Source organism: Bubalus kerabau, chromosome 13, assembly GCF_029407905.1.
Source record: "Bubalus kerabau isolate K-KA32 ecotype Philippines breed swamp buffalo chromosome 13, PCC_UOA_SB_1v2, whole genome shotgun sequence".
Lineage (NCBI taxonomy): Eukaryota > Metazoa > Chordata > Mammalia > Artiodactyla > Bovidae > Bubalus > Bubalus kerabau.
In genome coordinates, this window is record NC_073636.1 from 42,695,756 (window position 1) to 42,715,428 (window position 19,673).

General features: G+C 50.8%; 1 protein-coding gene across 2 annotated transcripts in view; it reads left to right on the top strand.

Moving 5' to 3' along the window:
• The first annotated feature begins 617 nt into the window (after positions 1-617).
• SYNDIG1 (synapse differentiation inducing 1) overlaps positions 618-19,673 on the top strand; it is a 104,201-nt gene continuing 85,145 nt past the window's right edge. For both annotated transcript variants that reach the window (XM_055544126.1, XM_055544128.1), the window contains exon 1: positions 618-651. The gene's annotated coding sequence lies outside the window, so the exon portion shown is untranslated. The remainder of the gene's footprint in view (positions 652-19,673) is intronic.

Genomic DNA, 19,673 nt, shown 5'->3' on the forward strand with positions numbered 1-19,673 from the left:
GGGGCAAAGTTGGCGGAGCCTTCACGCGGAGCCGTTCCCTCCTTGCTCCTCCTCCTCCCTGCCGCCCCCCGCGCCCGTGGCCGCCGCCTCAGGCACGCGTGTCTCTAGGCTCTGCAGCCGAACCAAGCGGCGCGCCCCAGGCGCCCCTCGCCCACCCGCCCGCCGGGCGCGCGCCGCGGGAGTCTCCCCGCACCCTCTTCTCCCGGGGACCGAGGGCCGGGCTCCGCCCCGCCGCCGCCGCTCGCTAGCTCAAGCCGCCCGGGCCGCCGCCGCTGCCCCGCGTCCCGGCGCTCCAGGACGCGCGGGGCAGCCGGGGGCGCGGGCGGCAAGCGCAGAGCAGAGCTGCACGGAGGGGACGGAGGGGAGGGCCGGGCGGCGGGGGAGGGAGCGGGAAGCAGAGGCGGGCGCAGGATCCCCGGCGCCCCGCGCGTTCGCTCGCTGTCTCCGGAGACGCGCGGGCCGCCGCCGAGCGCACTAGCGGGTCACCTTGTCCAGGAGGTAAGTCCCGACCGCCCCGGCCGCGCGGGCAGCGGAGGGGTCCGCGGCAGTGGGGCAGGGGCCGCGGGCGGGAGGCGGGGAGGCGGCCCCCGCGCGGGAGGGAGTCCTGGCTCCGCCTCGGAGCGCGCAGACCGGCGGCGGCGTGGCGCCGGGGTGAGTCCGGGCGGTGGGACCGGGGAGGCGCGGGGTCGCCAGGCGCCTGGGAGAATCGGAGCAAGCGAAGAAGATGAGAAAGAAGGGGCTGGGCGCCGGCAGCCCGGGCTGCAGCCTGGCGCCTCGCCACCCCAGGCACCCGGGCGGCGCCGAGGGGCCGCTGTGCAAAGTCGGAGGGAGCTGCTGAGATCGAGACCCGGGAGCGCGGTGGAGCAGGGCTGCCCGGGCGGTGGAGGCGCGCGGCAGGCATTGGCTCTGCGGGTCCGGGAGACCCCTTCGAGTGACTCACAGGAGACAGACGGGGGCTGGTGAGCGGGGCCGCGGCGGAGGTGGGGACCGAGGTTCATGTGGGACCGGGAAGGGAAGCGGGCTTCGCTTCACCAAGCGGAGGGAAAAGGGAAGGCAAGGGTGAGAGCGCGCTGGGGCCCGGGACCCGGGAGCCCCTCGCGGCCGCTACCGCCCGCAGCCCCGGGAGCTGCCAGCAACCGCGCGGAGAGGGCAGAGAGTGGATGCGTTTGGGGGTTCAAGTTGTGGTCACAATTTTTCTTGGTGCGATTTCTGTCTTTTCGTGCGCGCTCTCGGAGGTGAGGAGCGAGGGATTTGGGTTACAGGGAAAACTGGGCACTTTTCCTAGGGAAGGGGCTTTGATGGCGATGCGTTTGCGGCGGTTCCAGTGAAGTGGGCGCTTCGAGTCCTGCTTTGGGAAGGCTGCCAGTGGGGTCGCTCGGCTTTTCTGAAGGACTAGAGGAAGGGGTCCTCTGGTTGCCTTCGTTTCCTGGGGTGGTCCCCGTGCACGCAGAGCCTTAGGCGCCTGTCACCCAGACTTCAGGTGCGCACAGCCCTTCTGCGGCGTCAGATGCTCTGGCGCCCGCCAGGCTCCTGGCCGGACTCCTGTCTGCGCCTTCTCGGCCGCGTCCTGGGTTCAGGTTCGGTGCGGCAGACACTGGCCGAGGGTTTGGCCGATTTAGGGGCCGGGAGTAGGTGGCTCCGTGCTTTAGTTAGAATCAGGCTCAGGCTGTGGGGTGAGCCCCCGGGTCTGTGGATCTTGTTGACCCCCCTCCTGCTGGCCAGTGTGTTTGGTCAGAGCCCAAAGGGAGCGGCTGCTGCGCTGCGCAGACCTGCAGCCCGTGGGGTGAGCCTCCGGTAACAAAACCGGGAGCCGGCCAACTTTTCCTTGCTGAGGAGAGATCGCCGGGCAGTCAGACTTGGTGCTGGGATGTGGTCTTTTGAGGGGCTTTGACTCGCTAAATGCTCCGGGCAACCAGAGTGCAAAGCCAGCCGGGCGGTGGTCTGATGTCCATTCTGGCTAGGACAGGAAGTGGCTGGAGCAGGTTTGGGATGAATTATTGCATGCTCTGTGCCTGGCGGTGGTGTGGAATGTCTTTCTGGAGATCAGACCACAGGTGCTGGCCTGTGAGCCGTTTGAGGACGAGTCCTCACCTCTCTCCCTCCCTCTCTCTGCAACACCCCGGGGTCCTTCTGCTCCCAGCAGAGGTTAGTTTATCACTCATCTGCTGCCCTCTCCCACCCTGCCCCCAACTACTGCATGGAAATGGAATCCCGGTCATCAAGAAGGCCTTATCAAATACAGAAAAAACTGGGGAAATCTCTATCTGAAGTTTCTTACGATGGAGAATGTCAGTGCCCCTCCTCCAACCCTGTTGCCTTCCCTCCTGTTTACCACTCTCCTGCGAGTTGGAGGCCATGTCTGAGGAAGGGTTTGGAAATCCATTCTCGGCTCCCTTCACCGCAAAACACGGCCCCATGAATCTCCAGCCGATGACGTTTCACTTCATTTTCACTTAACTGGGGCAGAAACAACTTCTTCGAATGATTCTATGAGAAATAGGTGATGTTAAAATAGAAACAAAGATGTCCCCATGTCCATTTTGGGGTAGAAAAGAAACCTGCTAACCTCCTGGAGGCCCAAAGAGGGGAACTGAAGGAGGAGAGAGAAAAATTCAGATGCCGAGAAAAGAGATATGTGGAACAATTGCATTTGGCTCGTGCCAGTGGCCGTGCAAGGGGTAAACAGATCCCAGTTAAACCAGGATAAGCAAAAGAATACATTTTGGTAAAAAAAAAAAAAAAAACTTGAATCATTAAGGAGTTTCTCCCACATTAAAAGCGCTGCACTGACTTGGCCTCAGCTCCTCATTAGCTCTAATGCATATTTTCTCAGGAGTTATTACTATTGTAATAGAATAAAAAGCTATTTTCTTACGTAAGTTTTCTATGAGAGACACTAGTTGGTGCTATTCTGAGGTTCGTGAGAGTGCTGACATTTCATCTCTCAATTAGAGAGCATGTGCTTGTCACCTGGCCACATCTGGAAACTACTTGCTCTGATGGGTTCTGAGTGTGGGGTCTGTGGGCTGGAGAGGGCCTCCTGGGGCCAGCCTCCAGAGACCGTGGGAGAGAGCTCCCACACCTGCACACCCTTCCCACTCCCCATGCCTCTGCACCTGGCTTTATAGAAAAGCTGCCCCTAAAAATTGCCAATGCGCTTGGAGGACTGGGTGGGCTTTCGGACACCTTGATAAGGTGTGCTCTTGAACCGGATCCTCAGCCAACCTGCTGTGATGTGAATAACCAGCCCCTAGACCTGCACCTTTATTCCTCTGCCCCCAGCAGACAAAACCTCTGCCCCCAGCGCCTCGCATTGGCCTTTTCGGGACCCACGCACAATGGGGATCCTCACAGCCAAATGGGCTGGTTGAAACGCTGTGACCTGTAGTCACAGCAACATCCCCGGACTGGGCAGGCAAAGGTGAGAAGATTGAAGGATGGTGTGTTGGTTTGTCAACATCAACACAGCCTCGGGCTAATGAGAAGCAGAAACGCCTGGTCTTTCGGTGGGAAGTCACATGAGGCTGTTTGGAGGGAAAAGGCTAATCGGGGGCGACATTGGGGCCACAGCTTTGACCCAGCATCACAGAGCTGGAGGCCTTGTGCCAACACGTCAAAAATAAAAATAAAACATGAAAGGTATTCAAATATTAAATATTCCAAACATCGACCCGGTTCCTGCTCATGTCACCAGAATTGGAATAACACAGCTAGTTCCCAGTGGTTTAAACAAATGTGATTTTTCTACATTCTCTGTGCAAGATATTAGGACATTTCACATTTTTTTCAGAGAGCTTATGTTTTAAACAGGAACAGCTGTAACTCTTTCAGGCTGGACTATAGTTCAGTGCCCTCAGCCTGGCTTAGTTCAGGTCAGAGACCCTGAGGACTTAGTCTGGGAGGGAGGAGGAAGGAGGGAGGAGGAGGAAGGGGAAGGAGGAGGGGGAGAAAGCGGCGAGGAGGTGTGGTCTGCCCCAGGACACCTTCTGGAATTTCTGTGCCCAGACAGCCTCTGCTGTTTGCCCATTGACTGAGCTGAGCTCACTTAACTTTCCTGAGATTCTGTTTCTCTCCCTCCGTGTTCTTCCCAGGGTTTTGAGAACAAAATATTAAAGGCTGCTACCATTTTTTAAATGGGAACGACTCTGGTTTAGGAGCACTTCAGTTAGAGTGTTAGGGTGTCTCTCTGGGTGAAGTTCTCATCCCTGTGGATCTCAGGACATAGTGTGAGCCCCAGCCTGTCCATGCTCCGGCGCCCTCCAAATTCTTGTTGGCAGGAGGCAGGATGATGTTTGGGAGGGGGCCACTGATCCACAGGGACATGTCCTCAAGTAAGAACCTCCTGAGCTCTGTCAACATTGCTGCTGTGTGGGTTCAGAGGACGCACGTGGGAAAGGCTCATGAAAGATACCTCTAAAACAACTGTGTTTAGACTCACATCAACTTAGAAAAGTTACCTTAGAAAAGTGAAACTTGTTCTCTAGGATGAAACATTTTAAAGCAGATCATCAACCAACCACAAACATTGCTTATCATACTCGATGATTTAGTTACAAATGTTTCAGTCAAAAGTCCAAGTCATCTTCCACCATGTTATGACAGATAACCTGTTAAGTTGCATGAAATGAATAAAATCAAATACTAAAGGAAAACAAAAACAAGCCTTGGGACCCAAGAAAACCATTAGAACTAAGATTAACACAACCAGGAAACAATATGTGTGCATAGAAAATAATAAACAGAAAAGCTGCTTCTGAAAGACCAGCCCAGGGGACAACTCCACACATTGGCTTGCTTAAAAAGAACATACCACCGAGTTCAATTGACATTATCCCAGAGAGGTGGGAGTTTTGCTCTTGGGGGTCAAGTCAGCGTTCAGTGTAAAACATTTTGAGTTTTTAGCTCCCAACCGCATCTTGTGTTCATCACAGTCATTTTTAAACATTGGTCCTAACAATGCTACAGTGACATTCTGGAGCTGTGACTCTGAGGGAGAGAACGTGGGTGTTAACTGATTGCAATCTGAGTCTTTCATCAAGGGCCTGCTTAGCTTAAAGTCACATTTTTAAAACATATTACTTCTCAAACGTTTGACCTGATTGAGTAATCACTTTTCAAACCTGCCTTCCATTCCTTCCTTAATTTTTTTTGTTGGGAGACATCAGTGCCCAAAACAAAACCAAAAAGCAAACAAACATTTCAGACAATTAGAGCCACAAAGGTTTTATTCCATTGCCTCAGTTTTAAATCAAAGATACTCCTGAAAGAAAAATACCTTACCTCAAATACGTTGAGGCTTCAGCCCTGCTCAGGAAAGCAGAGAAACAAACATATGACATAAACTTAACCTTTCTGCCCTGGTACAACATGTGGTTTTTATGTGACCCTCATGATCCTGGCCTTCTCACCTTGGTGTCATGGGCTCTCAACTCTGCAGTGTTTGAAATAAAAGGGTTTGCTTTTGAGGATTCCAGTGTGATTAAGTCCTAGGTCAGAGCTGGGAAAGGCTTCCCAGGTGACGCTAGTGTTAAAGACCCCACCTGCTAATGCAAAAGACGTAAGTGATACGGGTTTGATCCCTGGGTTGGGAAGATCCCCTGGAAGAGGCCATGGCAACCCACTCCAGTGTTCTTGCCTAGAGAATCCCTTGAACAGAAGAGCCTGGAGGGCTACAGTCTAGGGTCTCAGAGTCAGACATGACTGAGGTGACTTAGCATACACACATACAGGGCTGGGAAACCCAGCACTGATGGCTGGGCTTAAGCTCCCTTTGGAGAAGGCAATGGCAGCCCACTCCAGAGCTCTTGCCTGGAGAATCCCATCAACGGAGGAGCCTGGTAGGCTGCAGTCCATGGGGTCGCGAAGTCGGACACGACTGAGCAACTTCACTTTCACTTTTCACTTTCATGCATTGGAGAAGGAAATGGCAATCCACTCCAGTGTTCTTGCCTGGAGAATCCCAGGGATGGGGGAGCCTGGTGGGCTGCCGTCTACGGGGTCACACAGAGTCAGACACGACTGAAGTGACTTAGCAGAGCAGAGCAGAAGCTCCCTTTAAAATCGGAAGGGCCACACAGATGTCCAAGTCATGCCACCAAAGATTGCTACCTGTTCTTCTCTTGTTGGCAATGTCTCAAGTTGCCTTTAAATAAAATATTCAAAGGGACTTGCCTAGTGCTCCAGCGGTTAAGATTCTGTGCTCCCAGTGCCAGGGGCATGGGTTCAATCCCTGGTTAGGAAACTAACATCCCACGTGGCAAGTGATGTAGCCAAAATAAATGTTCCCCAAAAAAGAGTGGGGCAGAAATTTTTTAAAGATGAAATAGTAAAGGTAAAGTCTTTGCATTTCTGTAGCCAGGGACAGGGGAGCCTGGTGGGCTGCCGTCTCTGGGGTCGCACAGAGTCGGACACGATTGAAGCAACTTAGCAGCAGCAGCAGCCAGTCTTAGTATCTGAAATTTCGGCCCCGGCTCTTTCCGTTGGGTTTCCTTTAGAGGGAACATTTCAGTATCAGTTCGGGTAAGGCTGCTGTGTCCTGCAGGTCAGCAGCAAAGGTGAGCTGAGGTGGGTCAACAATGTGCTTTGGGTCTGAGACACCATCTGAGCACAGGGGCTGGCCCGTGCCCACGGCTCAGCCATTGGTAGACTCAAGAGCCAGGCGTCTGCTCCAGACTGTGCCCAGCGTGCGCACAGTGGAGAGGACCCCGCACTGGGCAAGCCCACCCCTCCTAGCCCAGCCTGGAAAGGCCTTCCAAGACCCCTGGCCTGCAAACAATCCCGTCCCATCTTCTCTCTCCCACTCTCTTCCTCTCCCCTCATGTCCTCCCTGCAAGCAGCTGCAAAACGCAGGCTCCAAGCAGATGAATTAGCATGCTCACTGCCCACAGCTTTTCTTTTCTACACTGAACCCAGAGACACAGCATGCCCGGCTCAGGTCTCGGTGCAGGGCCATACCCCCAATGCCATCACTAAGAGGGATTCCTGTTAAACATTTAACTAAAGGAAAGTCATCTCTTTTGTTCTAAGTCCATTCTCTGCCTTTCACCCTTGATATTCTGTTGGCTGTGGATGGAAGGTCCCACCTGACACATGGGCACCCTCTTCCTTGCCCCCTTTGCTCAGAATGAGATCTCAGGGCTCTTGCTGGAATCAGCCCTAACATCCCCTGCACTCAGCACAACACACCTGCCCAGCGGCTCAGAACACGAGGACCACCAATGTGACCGTGTTCCAGACCCTGTCATTCCCCTTTGACCCCAGTGTTCTTGGCAGGATTGTTGATTTGAGTGTTCAGGGTACAGGGTCCTTAGCTGTGAACAGGGCCACTGAGTTTATTTGAGGCCATCACATCTGTTCTGAAGCCACGGAGGAAAATGGGCTGTGGCCGACTAATGCACTTTCCTTCTCCGTTGCTGGACTCCAGCAGTGACTTTCCAAGTCCCTTTCTGGGAAGAACACATACTTCAGGTTCTTGGGTGGTAGACATGAGTTCCTGCCCGGATTCTCATTGTCTCTGCTTGTGTGAAGGACAAACCCACCCCCCAAGGTGAGTGGCTCCAGTGCAGCTGTGACCACTTGGTTGTGCCCACTGCCCACAGGTATTTGATCCCGGTCCAAAGTAGAGAGGTTTTCATGTGTTCAAGTCCCCAGCCCCCACGGTCCATCCACCAGGAGTGTGGACGCTTTGGACACACCACTGTCCCCCCTTCCTATTCCCCTCTTTGGCCCTCGACTTAGAAGCTCTTTGGTGGGTGCAGCTCAGGGGAGCCCTGAACTCATCCCGCCCAGAGCTGCTGTGCCTCTGCCAGCTGCTCTGTGGACAGACAGCAAGACAGTGGAAGCCAACCTCCCAGATGTGTGAGCAAAGGGCTTCCCAGTGACCTTGGTGAGGGTGGGCTCCAGAGCTATGGCCCCTCTAGAGCTGCCCACACAGCGCTCCAGCTGCCCCAGGTTCCTGGGCTCCTGCCCGGATGTCCAGTCACTTTCAGATAGTCATCGCCTAATCCACTCTAGAAGTGCAGCCCCATCACACTGTGGACTGGAGAATGCTGCCCACTGGGAGTGCACCTGCCCCGTCTGCCGTCAGCTCTTCTGTTCTACTCGGGCGTTGGAACACCGTTGGCAGGGGGTGGCTGGGGGAGGAGGGGAAGGGGGCAAACAGCTGTCCCTTCACTGGAGCTGTGGTCATCCCTTCTCTGCTGTTCAGGAGGCACCACTGATCTGTCCCCAGGACCTTCCCAGGACACATCTCCCTCCCCCAGGCTCGAGGGTCCCTGCTCCATCTGTAGAATGGGAGCACCAGCTGTAGAATGGTCTCTGCTCTTACAGCAACCCCGCCTCAGAATCCATGCTCCTGGCTTGTCCAGCTGGTCCCCAGGAGAAAGTGTGTGACCTCTAGGGAACATGAACCCAGCCAGACCTGTGGATGTCTCTCCATCTTCAGGCTGAGGGCCCGGGAGCCTGTGGACACGTGTGGGGGCTGAGGGCAGTGTGGGCCTGACATAAGGCTACTCCAGGTGGGGCTGAGCTTGAGAGGAGAGCAGTGATCAAGGTGCCCGGGGCCTTCTGGACTGTGAACCCTGATCCACCCACAGGCCAGGACAGTGAGTCCCACAGCCCTGCCCTCCTGGCTGCAATGGATTCAAGACGCAGGGGAACTGGCAGCCCTTCAGTGGAAATGAGGGCTGGGGGTGGGGGTGGAGGGAGGAGGGGGGCGGGGCCCAAGGAGGCCAAGAGCCCCCGGAAGGGCCCCTCCTCCACTTCCCCTGACAGAGGCTCCCTGGGGGCAGGGTCTGGAACCACTGCAGGAACTCAGCCGTTGGCTTCCCCTCCCTGGTTGGCAGCCCTGCTTTCTGTCTTTTCTCTGGTGGAGCTGCTGTGCCCACCTGAGCTATGGTGGACTGGTTGCACTAAGGGGGCCCCATGGCCCAGTTGCCTAGTGAAGTAAATTGAGTTCACACACTTGGAGAAGAAGCATCAGCGCACGTCTGAAGGGCCAGACGGAAGCTTTCACAGCACAGCAGCTTCTTCGGGGCTTCTTCAGGGAAACCCACAGAAGCTTCTCCTGTTTGCCCCGTGTTGCTTCTCCCTCCCAGGCCAGGAAGAGAGGGTGACCATGGGAAGTGTGTGTATCACACGGATTTATCCAGATCCCCCTTCTCGCACTTGGTGGGGTGAATCCCAGGGGGTTCCCCGCCAGCTCTCTGGCCCTCCAGTTGCCAGAGGAAGGGCCCAGTGCATGGACCCTTCAGGGATCTGTTCCTTTGCTGTTTGTCTCAAGGTCACGATTGCCCACCCCCACACTCAGGTTTCTTGGTGCTGCGCTTAGTGTGAAGCTCAGGACAGTTGCCTGTCCTGTGTCATCTTGGACTGACAGACACAGACAATTCCATTTTGTGATAAAAGCCAAGTGGGACAAACATCACTGGGTCATCTGTCCCTCTGTGCTGGATGGTGGTTTCCTGGGAGGAGAGTGTCCATGCAGGTGAGCAGATAGTGATCAGGGGTGAGGGGAAGGCCAGCTGTGGACCGGCCAGGGGATGTGTGCCCACAGACGTCCAAGAGAACAGGTGTGTCCTGTACAACATATGACAGTCAGAGGGTAAACTGCTTCCTCTATTGCTGCAGGCTCCAGAGGACACAGAGAATGTCTAAAGACATAAAACAGAGCGGGAGGTCACCCGGTGAGACCTGCTTTCTGCTCTGGCACAAGGCTTTTCCCAGAAGTTAGAAATGTCCTTAGATGCTGCCCAGAAAGGCTGGTCTTCCTAGAATTTGTATTCAGATCTTCAGATGTTTCAACAATGCATTTCAGTGAGATAGGACTCTGCTTGTTGCTTCCCTTTCTCCTTAAGACCAATTTGGTCCCTTTCTTGGAGAATAAAACCAAGCTGAGCTCAGTTGTTTCCCGGGGGCACAGATCAGAGGGCCATAGACTCCGCTGGAGTTGAGCTCAGCCTTAGAGGACACCTTGGGAGCACAGTCCTGATCTACACCTCTCTTTCCTCTGAATCCTCCTTCCCCACCTTGACCTCCTTAGATTCCCTAACCAGGTCCTCTGGGCCAGGACAGGTGAGCCTGGCAGGAGCCCACTGTTTGTACCCTCCTCATACTCTGAGCAGCTGAACTGTCCTGGAAACATCACACATCTTAATTTCAAACTATACTACAAAGCTATAGTAATCAAAACAGTATTTATTGACATAAAAACAGACGCATAGATCGATGGGACAGAAGAGAGAGCCCAGAAATAAACACATGTGTATATGGTCAATCAGTGTATGACAGAGGAGACAAGAAAATGCAATGGGGAAAAGACAGTCTTTTCAATGAATGGTGTTGGGAAAATTAAATAGTCACATGCAAAAAATGAAACTGGACCACTATTTTACACCACACACAAAAAGTAACTCAGGATGGGTTGAAGATTTGAATGTAAGACCTGAAACCATAAAACTCCTAGAAGAAAATGTAGGGGCTAAGCTCCATGACATCGCTCTTAGTGATGGTTTTTTGGATTTCACACCAAAAGCAAAGGCAACAAAAGCAAAAATAAGCAAGTGGAACTCCACCAAAGTTAAAAATCTCCGCACAGCAAAGCAAACCATTCATTGACAATGAAAAGGCAACTGACCTACTGATTGGGGAAAATATTTGCAAATTATGTATCGATAATGGGTCCATATCCAAAATAAATAAATATTCTACAATTCAATAGCAAATAATAATACTAATGACCTTATTAAAAATGGGCAGAGAATCTGAGTAAAGATTTTTCCAAAGAAGACCTGCAAATGGTCAGCAAGTACCTGAAAAGGTGCTCTACTCACCAGTCATCAGAGAAATGCAAAAGCTAATAGAGTTTTACCAAGAGAATGCACTGGTCATAGAAAACACCCTCTTCCAACAACAAAAGAGAAGACTCTACACATGGACATCACCAGATGGTCAATACTGAAATCAGATTGATTATACTCTTTGCAGCCAAAGATGGAGAAGCTCTATACAGTCAGCAAAAACAACACCAGGAGCTGACTGTGGCTCAGATCATGAATTCCTTATTGCCAAATGCAGACTTAAATTGAAGAAAGTAGGGAAAACCACTAGACCATTGAGGTATGACCTAAATCAAATCCCTTACGATTATACAGTGGAAGTGACAAATAGATTCAAGGGATTAGATCTGATAGACAGAGTGCCTGAAGAACTATGGACAGAGGTTTGTGACATTGTACAGGAGGCAGTGACCAAGACCATCACCAAGAAACAGAAATGCAAAAAAGCAAAATGGCTGTCTGAAGAGGCCTTACAAATAGCTGTGAAAAGAAGAGAAGTGAAAAGCAAAAGAGAAAAGAAAGAATATACCCATTTGAATGCAGAGTTCCAAAGAATAGCAAGGAGAGATAAGAAAGCCTTTCTTCATGATCAGTGCAAAGAAATAGAGGAAAACAACAGAATGGGAAAGACTAGAGATCTCTTCAAGAAAATCAGAGATACCAAGGGAACATGTCATGCAAAGATGGGCTCAATAAAGGACAGAAATTGTATGGACCTAACAGAAGCAGAGGATATTAAGAAGAAGTGGCAAGAATACACAGAAGAACTATAGAAAGAAGATCTTCACGACCCAGATAATCACGATGGTGTGATCACTCACCTAGAGCCAGACATCCTGGAATGTGAAGTCAAGTGGGCCTTAGAAAGCATCACTGCAAACAAAGCTAGTGGAGGTGCTGGAATTCCAGTTGAGTTATTTCAAATCCTAAAAGATGATGCTGTAAAAGTGCTGCACTCAATATACCAGCGAATTTGGAAAACTCAGCAGTGGCCACAGGACTGGAAAAGGTCAGTTTTCATTCCAATCCCAAAGAATGCTCAAACTACTGCACAATTGTACTCATCTCACATGCTAGTAAAGTAATGCTCAAAATTCTCCAAGCCAGGCTTCAAGAGTACGTGAACCTTCCAGATGTTCAAGCTGAATTTAGAAAAGGCAGAGGAACCAGAGATCAAATTGCCAACATCTGCTGGATCATTGAGAAAGCAAGAGAGTTCCAGAAAAACTTCTTTGCTTTATTGACTATGCAAAAGCCTTTGACTGTGTGGAATACACAAACTGTGGAAAATTCTAAAAGAGATGGGAATACAGACCACCTGACCCAGCTCTTAAGAAATCTGTATGTGGGTCAGGAAGCAACAGTTAGAACTGCACATAGAACAACAGACTGATTCCAAATAGGAAAAGGAGTACGTCAAGGCTGTATATTGTCACCCTGCTTATTTAACTTATATGCAGAGTACATCATGAGAAATGCTGGGCTGGATGAAGCACAAGCTGGAACCAAGATTGCCAGGAGAAATATCAAGAACTTCAGATATGCAGATGACACCACCCTTATGGCAGAAAGTGAAGAACTAAAGAGCCTCTTGATGAACATGAAAGAGGAGAGTGAAAAAGTTGTCTTAAAGCTCAACATTCAGAAAGCTAAGAACATGTCATCCAGTCCCATTGCTTCACGGCAAATAGATGGGGAAACAGTAGAAACAGTGGCAGAGTTTATTTTTAGGGGCTCCAAAATCACAGCAGGTGGTGACTGCAGCCATGAATTTAAAAGACACTTGTTCCTTGAAAGAAAAGCTATGACCAACCTAGACAGCATATTAAAAAGAAGAGACATTACTTTGCCAACAAAGGTCAATATAGTCAAAGCTATGGTTTTTCCAGTAGTCATGTATGGATGTGAGAGTTGGACTATAAAGAAAGCTGAGTGCAGAAGAATTGATGCTTTTGAACTGTGGTGTTGGAGGAGACTTGAGAGTCTCTTGGACTGCAAGGAGATCCAACCAGTCCATCCTAAAGGAAATTGGTCCTGAATATTCATTGGAGGGACTGATGCTGAAGCTGAAACTCCAATACTTTGGCCACCTGATGGGAAGAACTGACTCATTTGAAAAGACCCTGATGCTGGGAAAGTTTGAAGGTGGGAGGAGAAGGGGACAACAAAGGATGAGATGGTTGGATGGCATCACTGACTCAATGGACATGAGTTTGAGTAAGCTCCGGGAGTTGGTGATAGACAGCGAGGCCTGGCGTGCTGCAGTCCATGGGGTCACAAAGAGTTGGACATGACTGAGGACTGAACTGACTGACTGATGAGGCATCACCTCACACCTATCAGAAGGGCTTTTAACAAAAAGACAACAAATCAGTTGTTGAAGAAAAGGGAACTGGTGCACTGATGGTGGAAATGTAAATTGGTACAGTTGCTATGGAAAACAGAATGGAGATTCCTAAAAACATAAAAATAGAACTACCATACAATCCAGCAATTTCACTTCTGGGTTTATCCAAAGAAAATGAACACAGTGGCTCAAAAAGATATATGCACCTCTGTATTCACTACAGCATTATCTACCATAGCCAAGATATGGAAGCAATTGATGGACGGATAAAGAAGATGTGATATATACATAGCTATATACACATATATAGCTATAAATATATACACACATATATACAATGAAATATTATTTAGCTATAAAAAGAAGGAAATCCTGCCACCTGCAGCAACTTGGGTGGAACTTGAGGGTACTGTGCTAAGTGAAATAAGACAGAGAAAGATAAATACCATAGGATCTCACTTGTACGTGGAATCTGAAAAAAAAAAAAAACAAATGAACAAACTCCAAACTCATAGGCGAGCAGTGGTGGAGGAGTGGAGAAAATGGGTGAAGAGGGTCAAAATTTACAAATTCCCATTATAAGATGAATGTCATGGGATGTGCTGTACAGCATGGTGACCGTGGTTAACAGTACTGCATTGTATATTTGAAACTTGCTAAGAGAGTAGATCTTAAAAGTTCTCATCACAAGAAAAACATTGTAAGTATGCCTGTGATGGATGTCAGTTGGACCTATTGCGATCATTTCACAATATATACAATTGGTCATATGCCACTCACTTGAAAGTGACATAATGCTATATGTCAATTATGCATCAGTAAAACAAAGGCACAACTGTGGCAAGGGTTGCTTGGCTGCTTCTTGTACTCAGGAGAACCCGTCTCTGGGCACAAGTTGGGGTGGGTACCAGATGACCCGGAAGCCCAGGGGGTGCAGGTGAGGCCACCTGACTCTACCCCTGCTTTCACAGCTGTAAAATGAAGAAGATGCTTCCCCACTTCCTTCTTGGAATTACTGTGAAAATGCAAATAAAGGATGAAGTGGAGAGAGAACTTAGGTAGGGAACTGGGGAGGTTTGGAACTGAGGACGTTCGATCCTAAAAAAAAAAAAAAATTTAAGAAGTTCTAGAGATCTGTTTGACAACAATGAGAATACCCTTAGCACTACTGAACTGTACACTTGAAAATAGTCCAGATGGTAAATTTTATGTTGTATTTTTACCACAATAAAAAAAGACTCATATTAATTGGAGCTCTAAGGTTCTAATTACTAGCAACTAATTGATGTGGACTCTTCTGATATAGCCTCAGGAGTAACTCCTGCCACATCTCATCAATTATGTGTGAGTCACAAGTCACATTGTTTCTCAAAAGTATCTTCTAGAATGTGATGCTATCTTAGGCCCATAGTCAGAAACTGGGGCAAAGATTAATAGCAGCAATTTTGCACATTATGTGGGTGCATTCATTATTATGTGATTGAATTCTTGGTCTTGGGAATTTTGTTCAATTCCATCATTCTCCAGAGATAAAAGGGACAGGTGAGAAAAACAGAAGTTTCATGTCCTCACAGGTCTAACAACTTCTCCAAATTTATGCAGAAATCAGTGGCAACGCTGATTTGGATCCGACCTTTTGCCTTTATGTGTCTTATTTTCTCCTTTTCCTTATTTGTGTGCAAAATAAAAAGACCTGTTTAAAGAATTGTGAGTCCATAGGTTAGAAATGAAGCAGCAACAATAACAGAGAACCAGGGTCATGGGAGCTGAACTATAGGGGTTATTTTTCTGCTGTGATATAAGCCAAGTGGGAGGTTGTGACTTGGCAACTCGGCGGAGTCAGGGCTAGGTCTTTCCCACTTCTTGGCTCCCAGATGGCTGCTTCAGCTCCAGACATCACATCTGAGATCAGGGCAAGAGGTGGGAAAGGTGGACACAGCCCCTCCAGAAGACATTTGCCCACAGCTGTCTTGGGCCTGAAGCTGTGTGTGTGACCACTCTCGGTTATAAGAAAGCCTGGGGTAAGGAGGAGGATTTAACTTTTCCAGCCTCCAGGTGAAGGTATGCAAAGGTGATGTCCTATGGTGGGTTCTCCATTCAGCCAGTGACTGTCATCCACCTGTCAACAAGAAGAGTGCCAAGGGGTATTCTGGGATGCAGTGGGATGGGAAGAGCAGACCGAGTGTACAGTAAGTCCCCTACACGTGAACAAGCGCCATTCCAAGAGTGCGGTTCTAAGTCCAATTTCTTCATAAGTTCAACAAACATAGCTTGGGTACCCAACTAACACAATCAGCTGTACAGTCCTGTACTGTAATAGTTTATGGTGCTTTTCACACAAATAATACATAAAAAAAGACATCAAATCATGTTAAATCTTACAGTACCTTGAAAAGTACAGCAGTACCAGCTACATCATGCTTTCATGCTTGCTTTCAGACATCCTGGACTTGAAATAAAGATATCATATTACTGTACTCTGTAACATACAGTAAAGCACACAAAAGCCCGACCACCTGTAGGGGATGCACGCACGCGACAATGTACACCAGACAGCATGAAGTAACTTATGTGACTGGACATGCGAATGCACACTTGCTTCTTTGAAAGGGAGCGTTTTGAAGGTTCATGTGTAGGAGACTTACTGTACGTGTGAACACAAGGGACCACGGTGGTTTGCTGGTGACAAGTCGTGTGTAGTGTGCAAGGGAGTGATGGCAGGCAGGTGGAGACAAGGGAGGTGACAAACCTTGGGCTTGAGCCCAGCAGACAGGACCAAGGCTGAGCAGAGCTGGCTAAGCCCAAGTGACCACATGCATCTCCTGGAGGCTGGTAAACGCAGGGTCTGGGGCAGCAGATCGGAGCAGGGGACCCTGCGTCCCCCCCAGGCACCAAGCTGATGCTGTTGCCTCCCTCTGAGTGGCCCAGGTCCAAGTGGTTCTCAGAGTTGGCGGCACAGTGGATTCACCAGGGGATGCTGAAAACTGGTTTATACACAAATAATGTACAGAATACAAATTGAGTTCAATAATGTTTAAAGGAGCAGCTGAGTCGGCTTTTCTTACCAAAACACCTGTTAAAGCCACGCTCGCCAAACTCTAATGCACACGAAACCCTCAGGGATTTGCAGATGGGCCGAGCCGGGCTCAGCAAGTCTGGGTCAGAGCCGGAAATCTGTGTTTCTAACAAGTGCGTCTGATGCTGCTGCTGCTAGTCCCAGGTCACACTTTGCAAGCAGGTGATGAAGGGCTGAGGGGGTGGGAGAGGGTGGGGGCATAGAAGAGGCGGACCATATCCCTTGTGCCTGGTGTGAGCTGAGGAAGCGTCCCAGCTGCGTAGTGGGCGAGGCCAGAATGCTGTTGACCCTTACATGTGGGCTTATTCACTGTATGTAAACTTACATGGGGCTTCCCTGGTAGCTCCATGGTAAAGAATCCGCCTGCCAAGGTAGGAGACATGGGTTTGATCCTTGGGTCGGAGAAGGAAATGACAACCCACTCCAGTATTCTTGCCTGGAAAACCCCATGGACAGAGGAGCCTGGCAGGCTGCAATCCATGGGGTCACAAGAGTCAGACAAAATTGAACAACTGAACAACAACAAACTTGCACAGCCTGGATTTAGGGTCAAGAAGTAATATATATTTAAAATGTATCTTGTGTAATATTTTTTTTAAAACCAAATGCTAGAGTTGGCAATTGCTGTGCCTCTGGGTTGACTGGGGTGAGTGTTGCAGGTTGCATGGCTATGGCCCAAGCCCAGGGGGGCTGTCCCCCCATCCTACAGTCTCTAACATCTGTGCTCTGCTCTCTCCACTTCCAAACCCGAGACCAGTGCTGTTGGTGCTAAGAACGTGATAGACTATCTCACAAAGGCTCCAGGGCACTCCTTGGCCGCAGGGGGGCTAAATAAACACAGGAATACAAGTGTGTAGACACCCACAGTGGGTATGTGTTCACGTGTGCATATGTGCACATGTGTAAATCACGCATGTCTCCTTCCTTCCATAATATCTTGACCCGAGGGAGGTACAGTAGCTTGTTTGCAGACATGGGTTACAGCTTCCCGGTCCCAGTGGAGCCCCAGTGATCACAGCCTCCTGAGTGATCCCAGGAGAGACCAGCCAAGAACCAAGGAGCCCGGCTCAGCCCACCTGGTCACCCAGAGGACTGTGAGCAAATAGAACAGCTGCCATTTTAACCTGCTAACTTTTGGGGTGTTTGTTACACAGTGAATAATGACTGATGCCCGTGGCTAGAAAAACCTGGGCTGGAAATATATCTGCATAAAAATATATGTTTGAACTGCATTCAGTACTATAGCCCTGCTCTGTTTTTTAAATTTTGGCCATGTTGCACAACTTGCAGGATCCTGGTTCCCCAACCAGGGATTGAACCCAGGCCATGGCGGTGAAAAGGCTGAGTCCTAACACTGGACTGCCAGGAAACTCCCAATACTGCATCCCTTGAGCGAACGTCAGATGGGAGTTCAGCATGCCACTTGCTACCCTGTAGAGAGGAAAGGTGGGAAGTGACATGGCCAGCACCCCTGAGCCCCTGCAGAGGACCTGCCCCACGTGAGCTGCTGCCTCCTCAGGGTGCTGGACCTAGCATCCCAGGCAGACATCACTCCTTCTTCACCCCTACAAAGTGCTCAAAACAGTGCCGTGTGGACTGACCTCCCTGTCAGTGACCTAATTGTGGCTTCACTGCCCCGGGGTGGCTTGAGAACAGGTAGACCAGATGGATGAGTACTGGAGCGAGGTGGTGATAATCATCTAGGTTCCAGACTGTCCCCTGGGCTCCAGGACCAGCTAAGGAGGGACCGGTGTCTTCTGTGGCGTAACCCAAGGATGTGGGTGCAGGGAGCCCACCCCATGCGCACACCGGCTCTGCCTAGAGAGCGGCATCCCCCCAGGTCGGCCTTCGCTGAGGACTCTGCATCCTGGGCCCACATGCCTTACCGACAAGCTGAGTGGGACCAGGTGTGAGTGTCCGCAGAACAAGAGATGAATACGGAGACACCCTCTCTGCCAGGATCCTCAGCTAGAAGCACGGCTCTGGGTCAGCCAGGACTGAGCCTGGGCTCTGCTGGCTCTGGGACAAAAGGCCTCCTGGGTTGTCATCATTTCTCCAGCGGTGACTCAGCCCTGTCCATGGTCTTGGCAAGTCTGAGCTGCCTGTGGAGGCTGAGATTCCTGCCGGCGCCCTACCTAGAACTGGACATCCAGCTCCTCGTAGAAGACAATAGGGTTGGCAGACGAAGGTCATGTTCCTTCCCTGTTCCTTTACACACACACACACTTGCATATGCACACACTGACGTATTCACACACATGTAGACACACACATAACATACCAACATAAACATGGGTACATTCACTTACAGAAACACACACACACTCACACCCTGAGCAGTAAACTCCACCCTGTGAACATCACTGCTGTACAGAGCTGTTTTGGGGGAGTGAGCCAGAGGACAGTCCTGGGGGACACAGAGACGCCTCACGGGGCTACTCGATTCCTCATCAGGCAGCCCTCTCTCCAGGGCACCAGAGCTACCGGCTCGTCCGGCTGGCAGATCTGAACGTGGCCCCCAGGGGTGGGTGCCTGCAAACAACAGCAGAGGGGTGGTAGGAGGGAGGGGGCAGTGGGAGACTGAGCGCACATGTCAGGCAAGGATGTGGGTGGATCTGGGGCCCAGGTTTTTAGGTAAATGGATTCTCTCCGTTCTCCCCCCATGATGAGCAGCTGCAGGCAGAGTCTGCAAGGGGGTCTCTTCTGTGGTGTTTGGACCTCCTGGTGGCTGGTCTGTGTCCACACGGGGTTGAGGTTGGGGTCGGGGGAAGAGTACAGTTCCCAGAGGAGTTTATGTAAGGCTTGTCTTTGCAGCTTCTTGATTTTTATAGAGAGAGTTATTGCACCCAAAATAGCAGTCATGCTTTGCTTGTGAGCTCTTGGGATGGGGCTTGCTTGGGGCGTTTGGAAACTGGAGAGAGGCTGGGCCGGAGGGGCGGTGGTGGGGAGGCGGGGGTGCACAGAGACTGTGCTGGCGGCCCTGCGGTCCACTTGCCCGGGGCTGAGCCCTGGCTTATCCCGTGCCCTTTGCAAAGGTATTCAACTTCTCTGTACCTCGGTCTTCCTATGAATGAAGAGGAGGCCCCAGTTGCCCTGCCTAGGGTTGTTACATGAGCTGAGATGAGGCAGCACTCAGTGATGTCAGCTGAAGTCAGGGCCAGCTTGAGGGGGTATGCACTGCCTCATATGGGGCCTTGACCAAGGGTGGGCTTTGCACAGGGGGCCAGGCCATTCTGGGAACCTGGACAGCCAGGGCCCAGGTGGGCACAGAGGAAGGCAGGACAGATGCCCAATCAGCAGCCACTCCAGATGCTCTGTAAACTTGAACTGTCCATGTGGGGCTGAGCCAGGGAAGAGGCGAATCCCAGGGGATCCTGACCAACTCCCAGGCCTGGTAGGGGGTGCCCAGTACAGA